A 23,145-nucleotide genomic window follows, 5' to 3' on the forward strand; every position below is an offset into this window, starting at 1 on the left:
CATCAGCTGTGGGAACTGATGTGGTCACTGCATACTCCTCACACAACCACACAGAGACCATCATCAGGCAGGAGGCTTGGGGGTGAGGATGCTTCATAGAAAGGCTTCTGGGGTGAAGCACTACAAAACCAGAGGGGGACTCAGGTCACACAGCCCATTCCTACCTTATTCCTTATCTGAGAGCTAAAAGAGAGCACAGAGAAACACCAGCAGCTCCAACTGGGCAGGCTTCCTGGGAAGATGCAGCCACCCCTGCTCGTGCTCCTGCTGGCCTTTTTCCTACTCCCGTCAGCAGAAGCAGTTGTGACCATCCCCACCTTCACAAGCCCAACCCATCCCACAGTGGGCGCAGACCTCCTGTCCCTTCTGCACATCCCTGATCCAACTCTTCACCAGGAATCTCTGAACCCCAGCTCCCATCCCATCTCTGACCCACACACATGATGCTGGATGACCAACAGGGAGAAATGTCAGAGCAGAAGCCTATTCTCAAAAAAAGCTGGGGGTGCAGTACTCTCACCAGGCCTTACCTGTGCCATGTGGAGAGTGGAACTGTCCTAGAAGTGCATGGCAGAGGCTGGGAAACTGCAGAGAGAAGAGCAGTCCTGGCTTCCATGTGTGTGATGAGACAGGTGCTGTCCTCAAGGTCTGCTTAGGAGAAAAGTCCAGAGGTCAGCTATGCCACAGTTGGTGGTGTCACTGTCCCCAGAAGACTGCTGCTTCCTCTGCTCCATCTCAAGGCCCCTCAGTCCTTTCTCAAACTCTGTTTTTATTACTCCTCCAGAGGCCCAATGGGGCCATCCCTTCAAGCAGTCTACAAACACGAGAAACTCCCCAATGACAGGCCCTATGACAGCTCTGCAACATCTAGATCCCTAAACTTAAGTCTAGGACACTGAAAAGTTCACTGCCCTGGACATCACAGCACCACAGGGACCTCAGAAGCTCACCCAACACCAAGCAAAGTCTGGAGAGGAATTTTCAGGAACCTCCAGGCCTTCTCTGTCCCTAAGACCAGAATTCTCACCTACAACTATGTGGCAGGCAAAGTCACAGACACAGCTTATTGCTCTTCCCTTTCCCTGCGCAGGCTCCCAAATGCCCAACCCTCTGAGTCATCAAGCTCATGCCTGCCTGGTAGACTTAGTGGGTGCACACAAGTGCAACACCCTTTTCCTTCAAGGGAGATCATTGAGGGACACGAAGCCAAGCCCTACTCCCGTCCCTACATGACTTACTAAAGATAAGAAGGAGTCCTGGTGTGCTGGTGTCTTTGTGGTAAATAAGTTTGTTCTGACAGCTGCTCACTGCAATGGAAGGTAAGAGGCTGCAACCAGGCCACACCTCCTGAGACCCCTACAGGGACCCTGAACTTCATCCCAGGAGCTGCAGCCCAGGGCAGCTCCCCAGGCTCCAGGTATCTCAAGCCCATAAGACCTCATCAGAGGAGCTCTCTGAGATCATGGCCAAGCAATGAGAGGCTGAGAATTAGGTCAGGTAAGTTTTGGGCTCAGAAGGTCAGAGGTGACAGCAAGTAACATAGTTGGGAAGAAAAGGATCACACTGAGCAAATAAAGCAATGGTGGACCATGAACTCATGCATTAGGGTCAAAATGCAAATGCAAGCAATTTCATATTTCCTGAGGCCCAGATAGAGCTCACAGCTCCCTAACCTCAATGTCACTGGGAAGCAGAATCACTCAGCCACTGTCCCCTGTGGCCTCGATTTCTCCTGTTTGCAGCCCTGCCCTGCCCCAGCTATCACCTGCCCTTCACAGCCCCTGGGCTTATCTCTTCTGACTCTGCCTCCCCCCAAACTCACACACTCTGCTGTCTGTGCAGATCAATCAATGTCACCCTGGGGGCCCACAACATTGAAAAGAAGGAGGAGACCCAGCAGTACTTCCTGGTAAAAAGAGCCATCCACCACCCAGACTATAATCATAAGAACTTCTCCAAGGACATCATCTTACTGCAGGTAAGGAAACCTCCTACTGCTCTTATTCTTTTGAGTCTACATGGTTTCCTCTCCAACAGAATGAAGCATTTCCCTTCCTTCTTTCCCATTCCAGTCACCTGACCAGTCCCAGTGACTCAGGTGTGCCTTGGTGTCGAGGCTCAAACACTACAGGCTGATCTGGGCTCTCTTGCCTCTTCCCCATCAGCTGGAGAGAAGCATCAAGCAAACTGATGCTGTGAAGCCCCTTCCACTGCCCAGGAGCAAGAACAGGTTGAGGCCAGGACAGAAGTGCACTGTGGCTGGCTAGGGGAAGATCGCCATAAGGGGCACATACTCAGACACTCTGCAGGAGGTACAGCTGACCTTGCAAAAGGAGGGGAGTGAGAAGGCCACTTACACCGTTATTACAACAGGACCATTCAACTGTGCATGAGGAAACCAACAGGAAGTAAGACTTCCTTCCAGATGATACTGAGCATCTGACTACCTTGGCTCTGGGAGAGGGGTATTTGGGTAGGAACGGAGTTGGGGACCCCGGCAGCAGGAGACTTCTTCACCCTTTAGTCTGTGATCTTTCTCCCAAGGAAGAAAAGAGGGGAGCTCCCCGAGCTGGGAGAAATGGGGTCTCTGAGAGCCTATAAGAGCCTATGGTCACTCTAAACACGGTGCTCCTCCAGGGGGTGAATTTGCAACCCAAGGCCAAGCAGGGGCACAGTGGCTAGATAATTCTTCCCTGGGTGTGCAGTAGTTACTCTATACCTGTTGGCTCCTCAGAGCTGGTTAATGGGCTCCTTCTCCATGCTAAGTGTCAGCCGCACCTGCCTGCTTTCGGGTCCTTACACAGTGAACTGCAACCACAGCTCTGCAGCACCTTCATAGCCAGAGGAAGGGGAGAAGAGAGATAGTGGGAAGAGATTAACCAAAGATCTTATATGCATACTAGAGGCCTGGTGCACAGATATATGGGACCCCACCAGTGCAAGAATCCATGCACCGAGCCGGTTTCAGCCCCATTCCCAAAGGCCAGGCCGAAGGACCCCACTGGTGCATCCTGGAATGCCTGGCTGAAACTGGCTCTCCAACATCCCCCAAGGGGTCCCAGATTGAGAGAGGGCACAGGCCAGGCGTGGGGACCCCATCGGTGCATGAAACCATGCACCGGGCCTCTAGTATATAAATATATACAGGCATGCCATTTTTGCACTTTTGTGATTTGAAATAACAGATGTACAATCGTGGCCAGGTGGCCCAGTCAGTTAGAGCATCATCACATAAACCAAAAAAGGCTGTGGTTAATCCCTAGTGAGGGCACATACAGGAGGCAATAGATCAATGTTTCTCTCTCACACTGATGTTTCCCACACACTCTCTCTCCCTTCCTCTCTCTAAAATCAATAAAAACAAATCCTCAGGCAAAGATTTAAAAAAGGTGTCAAGTGGATTATCTCTTATAAATACTGTATTTATTTTCTATTACTATGTAAGAAATTACCAAAATATAGCAGCTTAAGATGACTGTTAATAACTGTTATCTCACAGTTCTATAGGTCAGAAGTCTGTGCAGGCTCAACTGGGTTCTTTGTTCAGAGTCTCTAAAGGCCAAAATCAAAGTCTCAGCCAGTCTGGGCTTTCATATGGAGGATTTGGAAGAGAATCTGCTGCCAAGCTTATTCAGGATGTTGGCCGGACGCAGTTCTTCGCAGTTATAGGGCCCCATCTCCTTGCTGCCTACCAGGTGGTGGAAATGGCAGCGCTCAGCTCCTGAAGGCTGCCCTCATTCCTTACCACACAGCCCCCTCAATCTTATAGCCAGCAATGGCACAAATCATCTTCATGCTTGGTTTTCTATTACTTGATCTTCTGCAACCAGCAGGAGAAAAATCTGCTTTAGAAGGGCTTATGTGGTAAGATTAGGGGAGAGGAGTGAGGGTGGGAAGAGATTAACCAGAGATCTTCTATACATACTAGAGGCCTGGTGCACAGATGTATGGGACCCCATACACTCTAAATAATCACAGAAGTGATATCTCATTATGTTCACAGATTCCAACCACACTCAATGGGGAGGCGACTATACAAGTGAGAGGCACACTGGGAGGCATTTTAGGATTCTGCCTACCACAGATACCAGGAACTTCAAACAAAGCCTTTAAGTGGAGCTGGGGAGAAATGTGAGCTAGGAACAGCTCAGAGTCACTTGAAGAGTTAAGTTTGGGATATCACCCTCCTGAGACATTAGTCCTTCTCTGTATTGGGTTCAAAATCACTCAGTCTCTCAGGAAACATACACATCAGCCCAATTAGAAGGCACATAGGCCTTGGTAGAAACAAGAGCAAGTTTCTGAGCAGGAAGAACTCTGAGTAGGCCAAGGGGAACCTAAGAACAAGGCTCATCTGTCTGACCTGGGAGGTCAGGATAGGATGGCCCAGGGCCTTAGGGATTGCCAGATATCAGCAGAAGGTCAGGACATTCAATAGGCATTCAGGGGGTTAAGAAAAAGAGTATTTTCTTCTCTGCCATCTTCTCTGCAAACTTCTAAGAAGTTTGAAGACTGGCTCAGCCTCAAATGAAAAGGAAAATCTAGGCTAGTAGGAGGCAAAGTAGAGGGACTTAATAATGAGAGAAGAGATTGAGCTTGTGATCTGAGACCCTGTCAACTGAGCATTACAACTTAGTCCTTAGCATCTGGCTGAAGGGGACCAAGGTGAGGATCAGCTCTCCCTCATCAGAGAGCTGAACTCAGAGTCACCAGGACTTAGAGATCTGAGCGGGTCACATGGTAGACATCAGCCAAGTTATATCTTTATTCTGACAATGTATACAACAGATTTCAGCAAAGTACCTTGATCTAACTTAGTGCACACAGTGTGATAATTTTCTGACAGCAGGAAGAAAACTATTTTGTTGAAGGAAGAACAGCTGACAAGATCAGCCAGAGGAGCTGGGCTTCCCAAGAAGGCTGCCCAGGGCAGGGGCTACTCCTCACGTGTGGGTTTATCCCCAGAGGTGGAAGAAGAGTGAGACCTCAGTGCCCATAGCCTCTCCTAGCTGTGTAGGTCCTTACTGCTCCTTGCTATATTATTCTTCCCCTGTTGTCTTTGTTGTCAGAAGCAAATAATGGAAGAAATCAAAAGCTTTGTTTCCCAGGCAGTGCAGTGGCCAGGCTGAGAAGCCATGGGTGGAGTCTGGACTCTGAGTAAAACTATGAACGTTTGGTTGTAGTGAGCTGGTTGATCTTTATTTGCTCTGTGTTAAAATTTTAAAAAATTCTATACCAGCCCTCTGCAACCTTTTTATTATTCAACAAATTGAAAATTAATTGGATTTTTAAAAATATGTTTACTTGATGCAAAATTTAGATTCCAAAAGCATAACAAAATAAAAATACTTCTGTCACCTCTAACTCCTAGTTACCCTGTTTCTGTCCCTGGAAGAAACAAAACAATGATATATCTTTGAGTTTTAGCCATGTTGATACATGTAGTTATAATTCATTTTAATGAGTGCATAATATTCCAATGTATGCAGACAACACAACTTATCCATTCTCAGGAAATTTATGTTGTTTCCAAATTTTTATAATAAAGAACAATTGCAGTGAGCATTCTTTATCATCCTTCTATGTTTACCTGTACAGGAATGTCAGTTGGGTATATCCTTAAAGTGGAATGGCCAGGTTATAGAATATGCGTGCCTTCAGTTGTCTTTGGTCTTGTTCAATTGCTTGACAAATGTATTGTTCCAATTAATAATCCCAACAATACTTAGTATTGTAACGCTTAATAATTTTGATCAGTCTACTTGGTGTGAAATGGAAAATCATAGTGGTTTTTATTACCACTTTCCTGACTACTGGTGAGGTTCATTATCTTTTCAGATACTTACAAGATATTTGAAATTGTTCTGAGAATTGTCTGTTACATCCCTATACATTTACAATTGATTTTCCTTAAGGTTTTTAACGACTTCTTTATATATTTTAGATACAAATTTTTCAACAGGTTATTGTAAATATCATCTACCAATCCAAGTTTTTTGCATTGTTATTATGACGCCTTTGGTTAAATAGAAGCTTTAAATTTTCAAAGACTCCAAATTACTAATTTCTGCCTATTATCTTAGAATTATGCATGTTTTCTGGAAATACAAAAATTAATTGTTGCCAAGATTTCTCATTATTTCTCATAATGCTCAGGCACTCCAGACCTCCAAGTGTGTGAATACCTTAAGATAAATACCTGAACATATCAGGGAACATTTCCATCTTCAACTGCATGACTGGCAAGTGTTGCCTCCTCAGGAAAGTCTTCCCCAACCCCTATAACCAGTCATATTCTCTCATAATTATTTCCCTCCGGAGTATTTGACACCATCCATAATCATATACACTTGTGTTTATTTGGCTAATGTATGTCTCACTCCTCAAGATTAAAAACTAAATCTGTTACTGTTACCATCTAATTCCCACTGTGTTGTAGAATGCCACACAGAGAGAAAGTACTTAATGCATCCTTTTTGAATGAAACAATTGCCCAGGCATGGACTTTCCATCTCCATCTGTATTATGTAAAAACCTTTCCCTTAGGGACTCATTCTCTAGTGTTCCTACGATTTGGCTCCCTCATGTCAGTTCAAACCATGAAGAGTGTCAGAATTTGATCTCAGGTGCACAGTCATCTCTCAGTGAGGTTCTCACCATAGCTACAATGCCAAGGAAACAACAATTCTTAAGAAACAATGAACAATAGAAAGCTGGTTTGTGGTGAGAGCAGTTAATTGCAAGTCTATGGTTATTGACTAATCAAACTGAGTTCTCAGCCTTAACTCATCCTCAAAGCATTTCACTTCTTTTTTCAATGTCACAGACTATTTTGTTTTTTATTCAATTTTAGGCAATGAAAGGACTGTCAAAGTTATACTCTGACTAAGGCAAGTTGGAATGTCCACTTCTGGAAGCCATGGCACAGGTTTATCACATTGGACCCAAACATAGTGCTCCCATTGTTTGTCCGATCCAGGTTTCCCTGAGTACATCATGTGTACCCGCCTCCCCTTAACTGGCTACAGTTTGGGTTGGAGGTGGGATGTCAGATGATAATGTTGGTGTGGAGCATGAGGTAAATCTATATCTATAAAAGCCTAAGCAACTGGGAGTGCCACTCAGCTAACTGACCCGGTTCAGCTGATCAATCCATCCTGGTGGCCCACCTGCCCTGCAACAGCCACTCACTCCCTCAGTAGTCCTGCAGGTCCAATCTCCAGAGAACAAGCCAGGCACCGACGGACCCGGTGTTGCGGGCACAATCCCAACAGCACCGCCAGCCTCTTGGAAGTCAGCCTCAGACATCCTGGCCATTTCCCCTCCCTAGATGCTCCACAAGGAAGTAGCTGCCAGGTGGCTACCGACAACCAGTGTTAATGTCAGCAGGATATCTGGATCCTAGGCTAGCAGGAGCATCCCACCACCTGCCTAGAGGGCTGGTTGTGTCCTGTTCCCCAACCCTGCTCAGATGGGAGCCAGATGCAGGGCTCACAGCTGGTGAGCACCACTGCAGTGCGTGCAAGCCTCTCCCAATCAGGACTGACTGGGTGCGAGCCCATGGCAGGTACAGCTGGTCCGGATGAGCAGGAGCGGCAGGCAGGAGGGCAGGCGGCCCAATACCCGCAGGCCATGCCAAGGGACCCCACCCATGCATGAATTCATGCCCTGGGCCTCTAGTTTTATATAATGAAGGAAAAATTAGAATGTAAATCCGAGAGAGAGAGAGAGTCTAATGAGATTCCTAAAGATGAAATTAATTCTTCATATGAAAAGGCAACACTGAAAATACTCAGTTGTCCTCCACTTTTAGAATGTCATGTTCCTAGAAAGGAAACTTAATAGGGGGAAGGTAGTGATATGCAGGAAGGGGCAAAATACCACTTAAAAGTAATTTTTAAATGGGCAAGGCAATGTGATCAAAAGCCAGAAATGAAACACAGAGACAGAAAAAGGAAGAGATAATGCTTTTTGTTGGATTGACAAAAATATTCTTGGTGACAACTGATCAGTTCTAAAAAATTCCTCCCAGTCCCATTCTCTGGGGATCCCAAGAAGCTCCTGAAAAGCCATTCTCTTATCTATCCTTGATTCTTCAACAGTCTCCTATCTACTAAGGAATTTATGAACTATCAGTTTATGTCTTACTAGGCTTCTCCTTATACCTCCAAGTTCATCCTTGCCCTAAAAGCCACACTTTCTCTATTTTGCACCATGTCTTATCATGCCCATCACTCCCTGACAGCATGAAATGAAGGTATGTGTGCACATTGTCCCCAAGGCTATCATTGAGCACAGGATAGTGCACATTCAATTCTTCTGTGGCTGTGTCACTGTCTGGTTAGATAACCACACAACTGTAAAACAGGAAGGATGACGAATGTGGAAGAGTGAGGCCAGCAGTTTTTCCTGGGGGCTTTGTAGGACTGAGCCCCAGCTCTTCCTTTGTTACTAAAGTATCTGCCATGTGCACATCCCATTTTCCCCATGAGATGCTTTGCCTTTTGAAGCACAGGATAAGCCTACTATCCTCAGTGGGGCTGAGAATCTCAGATACCTCCTTATAAGGCTTCCATGCCAGCTTTACCAGCAGAAAGTATTTAGGTGAAATTCCTGGTCAGTCCCCCAGAAACTCATCGTAAAAATCAAGAAGGAAAGGCATCATAAACCATGGTTAAGTGACCAGAAGAAATACCCCAACATTGCCAGGAGGGGATACTATGAGAAGAAAATATTTCAATGGATGGATATCCAGGGGGGTGGGGATATCTTGTTTGTAATTTCTGAGAAGACGCTCTGAGCATGACTTCCAGCCTGAGATACAAGGAGAAAAATATCCCAAATCCTACTTCCCTGCTCTGACCTGTTCTGACCCCTATAGAAACAGAGACTGAAGCAAGGATAAGAGTGGCAAGCATTTATTTAGGAGGTGCAAGCCCAGGCAGTGACAGGGAGGACAGAGAATGGGTCAGGGTCAGATGCAGTGCCTAAGATAGTGATATTACCACAGCTGGTCACTACTTCACAGCAAGTTGCTAAGAGACAAGGCAAGTTGCTCAGCAAGCGTGGTCACTCAGCATATGGGACTTCTCCAGAGCCATTGTGAGGAGTGTCACAGGAAGGGGAGAGCATTCGATTGTCTGAGACAAAAATCTGAATGTAGGAGAGAGCTGTACTTGTGAAGAAGAGTGTCTCAGAACCCAGCAAGATCTAAATGTACATAGGACTTGGGAAATTGGAAACCCAGAATTTCATGGAGTTTTAGAAGCGGGGATGTTTGGGGATTGGCTGAATTTTAGCTGTGGGATTATGGGAGATCATAGCTGTTTGGTTGCTGTCATCTTACACCTCAGGAAGCCAGTGGAGGGGCAACTAGAATAAATGGAAGACAGAGAGAAAGAGAGAGAAGTAGCCCAACTTGTTTAATCATAATAAAGGGACTTGGAGCCCTGGAAGGTAGCTCAGTTGGTTGGAGTATTCTCTGGTACAAAAAAATGTTTGTGGGATGGATTCCTGGTCAGGGGACTTACTTAGGTTGCTGGTTCAGTCCCCAGTAGGGTCATGTAAGGAAGGCAATCGATCAATGTTTTTCACTCACATCCATTTCTCTCTCTCTCTCTCTCTCTCTCTCTCTCTCTCTCTCTCTCTCATCACTAAAAGTCCTTGGGTGAGGACTTTTAAAAGGACATGTAGCCCTGACTACTGGGCTCAGTGGTCAGTATGTCCGCACTGCACCAAAGGGTCTTGGGTTCAATTCCCAGTCAAGGGCAGGTAAGGATGATACTTGGGTTACAGTTTCGATCCCTGTCCCTTGTCAGAGTGTGTGCAGGAGGCAACTAATTAATGTGTCTCTCACATCAATGAATGCTTCTCTCTCTCTCTCTCTCTCTTCCTCCTTCTTTCCCTTCCACTCTCTCTGAAAATCAATAGAAAATAATATCCTCAGGTGAAGACTAATACAAAAAGGGGGGTACTTGGTGGGGTGACCTGGAGAACCTGCCTCTGGATAGTAAGGATAAGGCATAAACTTTTCCCAGTGAGAGGACCAAGAAGAAATATCAACAGGTAACATCCCAGAATAGCATCTTCTTTTTCAGTTTTTCTTACAAAATAAATAGATCCTTTGAGCCCAAACTGGCCCCATAAATTTCTGATTCTGGTTGTCTAAAACATGGTTAAGAAACCAAAGCTTTTTCACCATCCAGCTCAGTGAGGGGTCATCACAACAACCTCTCTCACACCTGGACCCACCACAGAACAGTAATTTGCAGGAGTGCCTATCAGGGCAAAACTGCAGCCGGGCCTCTGTGCGCTGATGATGAGGCCCAAACACAGAGGCAGATAGCAGAGTTAGAGTGCTTTGTGCAGGGACCTGGGATTAAAAGTAGAAAAGTGCCCATAGACCTGCAAACCCTCTCCATCACTGCCCAGCCCTGGGTTTCCCCTCAGACCTACTCCTCATCATCTCCCCCTTTCATCAGTGTAGACGTCCCTGAAATGATCCCATTTTGGATCATTTCCAAACACAAGCCTCCCAATGAAAAGAGAATACCAGTATCACACACTTAGTGTGTAAGGCACCTGATAGGAAGGCTTTCTAACATTCTCCTGGGAAACATGGAAACCTTGGTTGTCTTTTTAAAAAAATATATATTTTTATTGATTCCAGAGAGGAAGAGAGAGGGAGAGACAGATAGAAACATAAATATGAGAGAGAATCATTGAATTGGCTGCCTCCTACACACCCCCTACTGAGATTTAGCCCACAACCCTGGCATGTGCCCTTGAATGGAATTGAACCTGGGACCCTTCAGTCCACAGGTTGACACTCTATCAACTGAACAAAACTAGCTAGAGCTTGGTTTTCTTTCTAGATGAGGGCTTCACTAAATCATTTTCGAAGCTTATAGTCTTTTTGTTTGTTTGTTTTATTTTCATCCTCACCTGAGGATATGTTAATGATTTTTAGAAAGAGATGAATGGGGAGTGGTGAGAGAAACATCTATCAGTTGCCTCCATCATGCACCAGGAAAATTGAACACCCATCTTTGGTTTGGGCTCTTACCAGGAATGGAACTCACACCCCTTTGATGAATGAGATGACGCTCCAACCAACTGAACAACTTGGCCAGAGTTATACAGATATTGTGTATTACATTAAGGAAATTTCTTCCCCTTTTGATCTGCCAAAAGGGTATGTTTGTTATCATGTGTGAATGTTGAATTTTATCAAATGTTTATTGAGATCAGATTTCTCTGTTATGTTTCTCTTATTGAGATAAGATTTCTCTCCAATTTGTGCAGCAAATTATGTGACTTGACCTATCTAAAGTTAAATGAGATCTACATTTTTAGGGTAAACCTAACTGGCTCATATTGTATTAGCTTTTTATATATTGATGGGCTAATTATCACAGTTGATACATTGTGTAGGGTGCTTGTGACTGTAAATGTGATAAGGTTGGCCTGTAAATTCTCTTTCTTATTGTATTGTTTGTATCAAGGTTATGCCGGTCTCATAAAATGAGATTGGGTCCTTTATTTTTCACTTTAGTGCAAGTTTTGTATCTGAAAAATTAAGCCAGTAAAGGTCAGTTCATTATGTGGAAAACTATTAATTGCTGATGCCATTTCTTTGATAGTTCTAGTGTTACCTAAATTAGCAGTGATGTTTCTATTTTGTCTAAATTTTAAATATATTAGTGTAAGTTTTCTTTATAATATTTTTGGCTTATCTTTTAATGGTCTGCAGCATTTATAAAAAAAAAGTTTCCTTTTAAGTTCCTCATAATAAATATTAGCACCTTCTCTCTTTTTTCTTGATTATAGTCTCCAGACGATTGTCAATTTTATTATCCTTTTCAAATAATTAATCTTTGCTTTATCAAACCTCTGTTGTGTGATTGCTTGTTTCATTAACTTCTGCTGCCTCTTATTATTTCTTCCTCCTACTTCATTGCTAGCATAGTAAATCCTCCTGCCACAGTTCCACTGGTACACGGCCCTCAGAGGCCCAGCAATACCTGAGTTCTGGGCAGACCCTGAAGGGCTGGCTGGGATGCTCCAGATCTACTGCTTCATTCACTTATGGCTCTAGTGTTGCTTCCTGGTATTGGATCAGAAACAGAGAAACTTAACAGCAGGGGAATATCTACAACTAGGAGATGTCATGCCAAGACTGGGGGACAGATGGGGATGTGACACGTGCATCCTTAGGTGTGAATTAGATTTTTCCAAACACAATACTTCGTTACATCTGTCCTGAACTGAGAAAAAGACAGAAAGAAAGACCCACCAGTTTAGCAGTCATATACCAGAGGTTCTGGTAAAAGTTTTAGCAGCATCCCTCTTACCTACCACAAACCAAATATTGGCCACATCCCGTAGAGACATGGTAAGGCAGTGCACACCCAGAGTAAGATGGGAAGAGAAAGAACCTATTCACACCAGAAGGGTGAGGTGTGACCTTCAGGCCTTGTGGGAACTAAATGCTTTGAGGGGAAAAATGACCTTGGTGGGCTAAGTTCCGGGGGAGATAAGATCTTTAGGTGGGGAGTTGGGGGGGGGATGTTGATTCAAGGTCACCTCAGAGGCAACATCACATCTCAAAACACGGCTCCATTTCAACTGTCACCTACCAAGAAGCACAGTCAACACCAATTGATTTTGGGGGGGTCTCTATTGTTATACTAATACCAGTTTGGTGAGGATGAGCACACTGTCTTCACCCAAGCTCACTTCTCCTCCCCCTTTCATTATAGTCCTCTCTCCACTCATCACCCCAGACATGTACCCACTCCAGAGTTTTACTGAAGTATCCCCAACCTTGCTCTTTGTTGCTGGCTGGGCCATAGAAAAAATTAAAGTGTTCTAGTGGATGCCAAAACTCTAGAAATCTCATAGATGTGCATCTGTCCTATAGACCTTTTTCTCTCCTCATCCCTGCCCTCTCTCCCCATCCTTACTACTACAGGGGCCAAATGGAAGCACAATCTTCCCAACACTAACACATAACCCAGGTTCTCCTTCACTGACAGGTCTCTCCCTTAAAACTGTTTTTGATGTCATGTAAACACTCCAGAAATTCTGAATGTCACTCCACCCTCCTAATAGGAATGTAGAGCTAACCCTAACTGAGGGAGGAATCTCTTCTTAACAACACAGCGGAGTCTCATGGACACATCAGATCAGCCAATTTCTGGCCCATTATACCTGTAGGTTTTAATTGTAGCATAACTTGAGAATGATCAGGCTCAGGGAAATTGGCGTATAGCAGGAGCCTCAAATGCCATGTGTGAGTGTCATGTCATTGTGCCATTGTCATTGCCTACAAGGAATGGCCCTGCCCACTTGCAATAAGCACTAGATGTGATTTGGTGAGAGGCTAAGGCCCAAGAGGATTCATTGTCCATCATGGGCCAGGCATGACATTCTGCTGCATGTTGGGGAAGAACATCAGGGAAAGGATAAGAGCAAAGGGAATACATGATCCAAATGAACTTTTCCATCACAATATGGTAGCCACTGAGATACCTCCCTTTCTAATTGAACAAGAGTCCCAGATTAGACATATAGACAAAACTTTTATTCTTCAATACCTCTTTAATTTTCCCCCAGATTCCTGGGACAATATAATAAATGATGATGTTTGTAGAGCTGTGGTTAAGATCACAGACTATGGAACCACATCCCTGCATTCTAAACACTGTTTCCCCTCCACTCTTATGAGCTGAGTGATATAGAGCAAGCCCCCTGTCTTCGCGGGGTCTTAGATTTCTCGTTTGTGACATGAAAGAAATATTAATAACTAACTCAGAGGATTAAGAGAGAATCTACAGTCAGAGATCAATAAATATTAGCCAGCATTAAGATGTTAGACATTATTTTCTCATTTGTACTAATCATATCTTATTTTATCTGATTACTCATATCTTATTTTCCAGATATAAGTTTATTATTAATTTATCCTGAGACACAGATTCTTAAAATTACAAGTCCAGACTAATTTTACCATCTCTTAGTTTGATTCAACTTTGATCACGTCTAGAAAGAAACTTAGTCTCTCCAGTGAGGCTTTCCCCAGGTTGAGTTCTTTCTTAGGAAGATACCCTTTTCATACTCTTTCCACGTGTCTGCCACCTCACTAAGCTTTCCCCTGTTAATTCATATTTCTAATTCTGGATTTTGGAGAACTTTCCGACATGGCCTTGGCCATTTGACTAGCCATTGAAGTTAGAAGAAAGGTTTCCCTGAACTCTCCGCCCTTTCATTTTCAGCCTAATGGGCATAGCATGTCAAAGTGGCTATGTTCAAGATTGAACTCTTGAAAACCCAATGAAAATATTGAGGGACACAGGAATGAGGATGGTGAGAAAGGTCAACATTTCTCCAAAGAAGATACACTAATGCCCAGCAAACACAGGGAATGATGCTAAACCTCATTAGTTATTAATAATATGTAAACCAAAACAAAAATGAGATACTATTCCATACCCATTAAGATGGCTATAATAAATAATAATAATATTGGCAACATGTAAAGAAATGGAAGTATTTAAGAGAATGCTTTTGCTGGTGGGAATGTAATATGGTACGTTGCTGGTGGGAATGTAATATGGTACAACAAACAGTTTAGTGATTCCTCAAAAATTTAAACTTAGGATTACCATAAGACCCAATAATTCCATTTCTAGGTATATAGCCAAGACTAATGAAAACATATCCTCAACAATGAAGTTTTTACACAAATATTTATAACAGCATTAGTCACTATAGCCCAAAGCTGGAAACAACCCAAATGTCTATTTAAGATAAAGAGACAAATTAAGACAGGCACACCACACACACACACACACACACACACACACACACACACACAGAATAGTATTTTGCTGCAAAAAATATTGATATGTGCTACAATTTGGATGAACTTCAAAATCATTATGCTGAGCAAAAGAAGCCAAACACAACAGCTCACATATTAGATGATTTCTTTCATATGAAATATACAGAACTAGAGGCCCGGTGCACGAAATTTGTGCACAGGGGTGGGGGCCCTCAGCCCAGCCTGCACCCTCTCCAATCTGGGACCCCTTCGGGGATGTCCAACTGCCGGTTTAGGCCCAATCTGGGACCAGTGGCTCCCAACTGCTCACCTGCCTGCCTGCCTGATCGCCCCTACTGGCCCCCCTGCCAGCCTGATCACCCCTGACTGTCTCTGCCTGCTAGCCTGGTTGCCCCCAACTGCACCCCCCTGCTGACCTGGTTGCCTCCAACTGACTCCCTCCCCCCGCCGGCCTGGTCACCCCTCACTGCCCCCCTCTGCTGGCCTGGTTGCCCCTCTGCCCCCCTCTGCCGGCCTGGTCATCCCCAACTGCCCCCCTGCTGACCTGGTCTCCCCCAACTGCCCCCACTGTGGGCCTGGTCTCCCCCAACTGCCCCCACTGCAGGCCTGGTCACCCCCAACTGCCCCCCCTGCCGGCCTAGTTGCCCCAACTGCTGCCCCTGCTGGCTTAGTTGTCCCTCACTGCTCCCCTCTGCCAGCCTGGTTGCTGCCAACTGCACCCCTTGCTGGCCTGGTTGCCCCACACAGCTTGCTGTTCAGTCATTTGGTTGCCCCTCACTGCACTCCCTCCCCCCCCCCAACCAGCCTGATTGCCCCACACAGGCTGCTCTTCAGTCATTTGGTCATCCCTCACTAATGCCCCTGCCAGCCTGGTCGCCCCACACAGTCTGCTGTTCAGTCGTTTGGTTGTCCCTCATTAACCCCCTTGCTGGCATGGTTGCCCCACACAGGCTGGTGTTTAGTCGTTTGACCATCCCTCACTAACCCCCTGCCGGCCTGGTCGCCCCACACAGCTTGCTGCTCAGTCATTTGGTCGTCCCTCACTAACCTCCTGCCGGCCTGGTCGCCCCATGCAGCCTGCTGCTCAGTTGTTTGGTTGTCCCTCATTAACCCCCCTGCCAGCCTGGTCGCCCCACTCAGACTGTTTGGTCATCCATTCGGTTGGGATGGCCCCTGGCTCTTTATATATATAGACTAGAGGCCTGGTGCACGAATTCGTGCACAGGTGGGGTCCCTTGGCCTGGCCAGCGATCGGGCTGATTGGGGCCAATTGGAGCCAGGGGGAGGGACCATGGGAGGTTGGCTGTGGGAGGGCACTGACCACCAGGGGGCAGCTCCTGCGTTGAGCATCTGCCCCCTGGTGGTCAGTGAGCATCATAACTACTGGCTGGTCGTCCGGTGGTAACGGTTGCTTAAGCTTTTATATATATAGATATGAAAATCCATTAGAGACAGGAATGAGACTAGTAGTTGCCAAAAGCCAGGGTTGGGTATTGGTGGGAGAGGGAGAATGGAAAGTGATTAAGTACCAATTAATTTGTGGGTACACACAACTTAATGGGTGTGATGAAATGTTCTTCTGGGGTCATGAGAAAGCTTTGAAATTAGAGAGAGGAGGTGATTGCACAACATTTTGAATACACTAAATGCCACTGAATTGTACACTTTAAAATAATTAATGTTATGTGAATTTCACCTCAATATTTAATAAATGTTATAACATAATCTTATATTTAATATAATCCTTTTTATTTTTTAAAAATGCCGATATACATGAGAGCAAAATATGTCAGTTCATACCTCAATACAGTAAAGATGATTATCAATGGACAATCTGAAATCAGATCATTTTAATTGTTTTCTCTATGATTAAATTGTTTTTAAAATTCTTCATAACTTCAAACCTTAACTGCATGTTAAAAGTTTTAATAACTAGGAACAGAGACTACAGTCTCATTGAATAAGATTTTTAAGAACACAGGAAAATTCTTACATCGTAGTGTTAAGTGAAGATAAAAAAAGTAATATTGTATATAAAATATATATAACAGAAAGAAAAAAAATGGCAGAGGTATAGACGGACGTGTTCTGTGCCTTGTCCCGGAGCAGATAGAGTGAGCAGCTGAAGCGGGTAACATACAGCCCAAATAAGCAAAGGATATTCAGCTGAGAGACAGTTTGCAGCCAGGAAAGGCGGAGGGCTCCCAGAGAAAGGGGACAGTTGGAGACTGTGGCTGGAATCTCTCCCAGAGCGCCAGCTCAGCTGTGTAAACTGCACCATCTTGAGTGGCTGTTATTGGAAGTGTATTCATCCAAAGACCCGGCATCCAGAGATCAGCTGCTAACCCAGAAACACCGGATCTAGGACAGCATGACTACGTGGAGCCCTGCTTTTCACGGAAAGGTCAGATTTCACCTGAAGGTGTGGTTTGCAATTCAGGTTGGGTAGAGGAACGTGCACGGGGAGGTCTGCGCCCCACAAAGTCCACAGCCTTTGGGGCCAGCATGATCCGCAAGTGTGGAAGGGCTCCCACAGGGCTGCTGGCAGAAGGGAACGCTAAAAATAAGCCCATAGCTAGACTGGATGAAAAAAGGCAACCTCGGACTTTGCCAGTGTGCCGGCTGCTTGGTGCCAGGGGAGAGAGAGTGCACGGAGGAGACAGCGCACAGAGCTGGAAGGTGGAGGGTTGTGAATTCATGCAACTTCTTGGGCTCTTGTTTTTTTCTCTTCCCCTTAAATCTTTGCGTTTGATTATTAAACCCAGTGCATGGGATTGCCCAGTTGGGGACACTTGCAGAGACTGCAGGGGAAAGTTGTTTTTGTGGAACCTGGGAAATAGAGTGGGGAGTAACGATTAAAGAACCAGCTCTGGGCAGTGGACTTTCCCAAACCAGTTTTAAGTACAATAGAGAAAATAAACCCTAACTACTGGATAGAGAGGACTTATAGCCTCAGAGGTCAATCCAGACACACTGCCACCCAGAGGCAGAGCCACGAACTGACTCTTTTGTAAACACAAATAAAGGTAGTCTGGGAAACAAATACGGCCTGCTTTAAAATCAGGACTGTGGTTTACAACACAGAGGAACAGTGTATCGCAGGAAAATTCAACACTCTCCTGAATACCTGGCAGGACTAAGGCATGCCAGACAGAAGAGTAGAACTGAAGGACCTCCACTACTGCACATTTTTATTTATTTTTTATTCTTTTTTCACCTTCAATTAAGAAACCAATTTTTTTTCCTTTTTCATCACCTGATTTTACCCTTTTAATCACTACATTTTTATTTTTAACCAGTATTATTACTGCTACCATTTTACCATTTTTTAAAGTGTCATTTTATTTTCTCTTTATTTTATTTTGGGACTAGTGTTCTACATTCTATTTTCATCATTCCTTTAGCATCATTTTTCTCTACCTCAACATTACCTTTATGCCAAAACTCTCTTCCTCACTTTTCCCCTTTTGTTGTCCTGTTTCTCTTACCCTATTCCTGCTTTAGATTTTCCCTATTCCTTCTTTTTACCCCCTGTCAAAATTCCACCCTACTTATATATACAATTTCCAATCTCCGGCTCTATATCCATATACACCTCTCCATTATCTTTCTTCACTATCCAAATTTTTTTCCTCTCTCTGTTGTTTTGTTGTTGTCTGCTTGATTGTTGAGTATATTGGGGGGGGTTTATGCTTGTTTGTGAGGTTGTTTTTCTTTTTCTTTTTCTTTTTCTGTTGGTTTTTTTTTCTTTTCTGGTTATTTTTGTGCTTCTGTTTTACCTCACCTCGCTTGATATTAGTGGTTGTTTGTAGTTTGCATTCATATCCAGTGATCTGTTGCTGGAATTTGTTGGGATTACTGGCGGTTCTATGGGAGTTTTCTCCCTATATAGTCTCTTCCCTTATTCTATTTCATTCTCTCTCTTTACTCTCTTACTTTTTTTTCTCTCCCTTTTCCCAATTTCATTTTTGCACTCCTTTTTTTTCTTTTTCTCTTTTATCTATTTCTCTTCTTTCTTCCTTATCCCCTAATTCTCTTTGCTCGGGTGGTCACCTTTATTTGGGGTTATTAATATTGTAAATATATTTGTGTTCAGTGCCTTGTATGTTGTGCCTTGTAATGTTGTATTTTGTGCCTTAAAATCAACGCAGCAAGAAGAGGACTAAATAACCAAACACCTGGAGAAGAGAGATCATTGGGAGACCAAGAACCAGCCCACATATGAAAGAAAAACAGGCATCACCAGAAAAGGAAGTAAATGAAATGGAGGCAACAGAGGCAAGCAACCTGTTGGAGAAAGAATTCAGAGAAATGGTCATAAGGTGGATGAAAATAATGGAAGACAAATTCAACAATATGTGTAAGAACCAAGAGGAAATTAAGAAAAACCAAGAAGAAATGAAAATGACATCACTGCTATAAAGAACACAATAGAAAGCAACAACAGTAGACTAGAAGAAGCAGAGGACCACATCAGTGAGCTAGAAGACAAGGTAGGAAAAAATACCCAAGCAGAGCAGCTTCTAGAAAAAAAAATTAAAAAGCAGGAGGAGAACCTAAGAGAACTCTGGGACAACACGAAACGAAACAACATCCGCATAATAGGGGTGCCAGAAGGAGAGGAAACTGAGCAAGGAATAGAAAACCTGTTTGAAAAAATAATAAAAGAAAACTTCCCTGATATAGGGAAGAAAAAACTCACACAAATCCAAGAAGCTCACAGAGTCCCAAACAAAATGAACCCCAAAAGACCAATGCCAAGGCACATTATAATTAAATTGGCAATCACCGATGACAAAGCAAGAATCTTAAAAGCAGCCAGAGAGAGACAGAAAGTCACCTACAAAGGAGCCCCCATCAGACTAGCGACAGATTTCTCAACAGAAACACATCAGGCAAAAAGGGGATGGAATGAAATATACAAAGTCATGCAAAGGAAGGGTCTGAATCCAAGAATACTGTACCCAGCAAGACTATCAATCAAAATTGAGGGTGAAATCAGGTGCTTCACAGACAAAAAAGGACTTTGGGAGTTTATTACCACCAAACCAGCAATGCAAGAAATGCTAAAGGGTCTGCTGTAAAAAGAAAAAAATAGGAAACAAAGAAGGAACACAGGGATAAAAAATAAAAATGGCAACTAACAAGTATCTATCAATAATAACTTTAAATGTAAATGGATTAAATGCCCCAATCAAAAGACATAGGGTAACTGAGTGGATAAGAAAACATGACCCATATATCTGCTGTCTACAGGAAACCCACCTCAGAATAAAAAGACGCACACAGACTGATGGTGAAGGGATGGAAAAAGGTTTTTCAGGCGAATGGAAATGAAAAAAAAAAGCCTGGGTAAGCAATACTTATATCTGACTAATTAGATCTCAAATTGAATGACATAAAAAGAGATAAAGAAGGCCATTTCATAATACTAAAGGGAGCAATCCAACAAGAAGAAATAACTCTGGTAAACATATACACACCCAATATAGGAGTACCCAAATACATAAGAAATCTTCTGGAGGAGATCAAGGGAGAGATTGACAGCAATACAATAATAGTAGGGGACTTTAACACCCCATTATCACCATTGGACAAATCCTCTGAACAAAAAATCAGCAAAGACACATCAATCCTAAATGACTCACTAGATCAGATGGAATTGATTGACCTCTTCAGAACATTTCACCCCAAAGCCACAGAATATACATTCTTCTCAAGTGCACATGGGTCATTTTCAAAGATAGACCATATATTGGGTCACAGAAAAAGTCTCTTCAAATTCAAGAAAATTGAAATCATATCAAGCATCTTCTCAGATCACAATGGCATAAAACTGGAAATCAACTACAATAAAAACAATCCAAAAAAATCAAACATATGGAGACTAAATAGCATGCTATTAAACAATGACTGGGTTACCAAAGAGATCAAAGAAGAAATAAAAAACATCATGGCAACAAACAACAATGAAAACACAACAATCCAAAACCTATGGGACACAGCGAAAGCAGACTTGAGAGGGAAGTTCATAGCTCTACAAGCCTACTGCAAGAAACAAGAAACAATGAGAATAAATTACCTAACCCTACAACTCAAAGAGTTAGAAAGAGAGCAACAAGAAAAGCCCGGTGTAAGCAGAAGGAAGGAAATAATAAAGATCAGAGCAGAGATAAACGACATAGAGACCAAAAAAACAATACAGAAAATCAATGAAACCAAGAGCTGGTTCTTTGAAAGGATAAACAAGATTGATGAACCTCTAGCCAGGCTCACCAAGAAACAAAGAGAGGGGACCCAAATAAACAAAATCAGAAATGAAAGAGGAGAAATAACAACAGACCCCACAGAAATACAAAGGATTGTTAGAAAATACTATGAACAACTCTACTCCAACAAACTAGACAACCTGGAGGAAATGGACATATTCCTAGAAAAATATAACCTTCCAAAACTTAATCAGGAAGAATCTAAAAATCTCAATAGGACAATAACTATGGAAGAAATTGAAGCAGTCATCAAAAAGCTCCCAGCAAACAAAAGCCGGGGGCCAGACGGCTTCACAGGGGAGTTTTACCAAACATTCAAGAAGAACTAAAACCTATCCTCCTCAGATTATTCCAAAAAATTCAAGAGGAAGGAACACTTCCAAGCACATTCTATGAAGCCAGCATCACCCTAATACCAAAACCAGATAAAGACAACACAATGAAAGAGAATTACAGGCCAATATCCCTCATGAACATAGATGCCAACATCCTCAACAAAATCCTAGCAAATCGGATCCAGCAGTACATCAGAAAGATCATACACCATGACCAAGTTGGATTTATCCCAGGGATGCAAGGATGGTACAATATCCGCAAATCAATAAACATAATATATCACATTAAAAAATTGAGAGATAAAAACCACATAGTCATATCAATTGATGCAGAAAAGCCATTTGACAAAATTCAACACCCTTTCTTGATAAAAACTCTCAGCAAGATAGGAATAGAGGGATCATACCTCAACATAAAAGTCATATATGACAAACCCACAGCCAACATCATAATCAATGGGCAAAAACTAAAACCATTCCCCCTAAGAACAGGAACAAGACAGGGATGCCTCCTCTCACCACTCCTGTTTAGCATAGTACTGGAAGTACTAGCCGTTGTGATCAGACAAGAAGAAGAAATAAAAGGCATCCAAATTGGAAAAGAAGAAGTAAAACTGTCCTTATTTGCAGATGACATGATACTGTACATAGAGAACCCTAAAGACTCCATCAAAAAATTTATTAGACTTAATAAATGAATTTGGCAATGTAGGAGAATACAAAATTAATACCAAGAAATCTATGGCATTTCTTTATACCAATAGTGAACTTACAGAAAGTGAGACTAAAAAAGCAATCCCATTTACCATCGCATAAGAAAAATTAAGATACCTAGGAATAAACTTAACTAAGGAGGTAAAAGACTTATATGCAAAAAACTACAGGACACTGAAAAAAGAGATAGAGGACGACATAAAGAGTTGGAAAAACATACCGTGTTCATGGATTGGTAGAATCAACATCATCAAAATGTCCATACTACCCAAAGCAATCTATAGATTCAATGCAATCCCCATTAAATTACCAATGGCATATTTCACAGATCTAGAACAAACGTTCCAAAAATTCATCTGGAATAAAAAAAGACCTCGAATAGCTGCAGCAATCCTGAGAAAGAAGAACAAAGTAGGTGGAATCTCAATACCAGATATCAAACTGTATTACAAAGCCACTGTACTTAAAACAGCTTAGTACTGGCACAAGAACAGACATATAGATCAATGGAATAGAATAGAGAACCCAGAAATTGACCCAAACTACTATGCCCAATTAATATTCGACAAAGGAGGCAAGAGCATACAATGGAGTCAAGACAGTCTCTTCAATAAATGGTGTTGGGAAAATTGGACAGATATATGCAAAAGGATGAAACTAGACCACCAACTCACACCATACACAAAAATAAACTCAAAATGGATAAAAGACTTAAATGTAAGACGGGAAACCATAAAAATACTAGAGGAATCCACAGGCAGCGAAATCGCAAACATATGCCAAAGGCATTTCTTCTCTGATAATGCTCCTAGGGCAATGGAAACTAAAGAGAAAATAAACAAATGGGACTACATCAAAATAAAAAGCTTTTGCACAGCAAAGGAAACCATCAACAAAACAACAAGAAGACCCACTGCATGGGAGAACATATTTGCCAATGATACCACTGATAAGGGTTTAATCTCCAACATTTACAGAGAAC

The 23,145-nt window shown here is 43.0% G+C and overlaps 1 pseudogene; it reads left to right on the top strand.

Moving 5' to 3' along the window:
- Positions 1 to 240: 240 nt before the first annotated feature.
- Positions 241 to 2,267, top strand: LOC102433623 (annotated as a pseudogene).
- Positions 2,268 to 23,145: the final 20,878 nt, after the last annotated feature.

The sequence above is a fragment of the Myotis lucifugus genome, unplaced genomic scaffold, assembly GCF_000147115.1.
Source record: "Myotis lucifugus unplaced genomic scaffold, Myoluc2.0 scaffold_406, whole genome shotgun sequence".
Taxonomy (NCBI): domain Eukaryota; kingdom Metazoa; phylum Chordata; class Mammalia; order Chiroptera; family Vespertilionidae; genus Myotis; species Myotis lucifugus.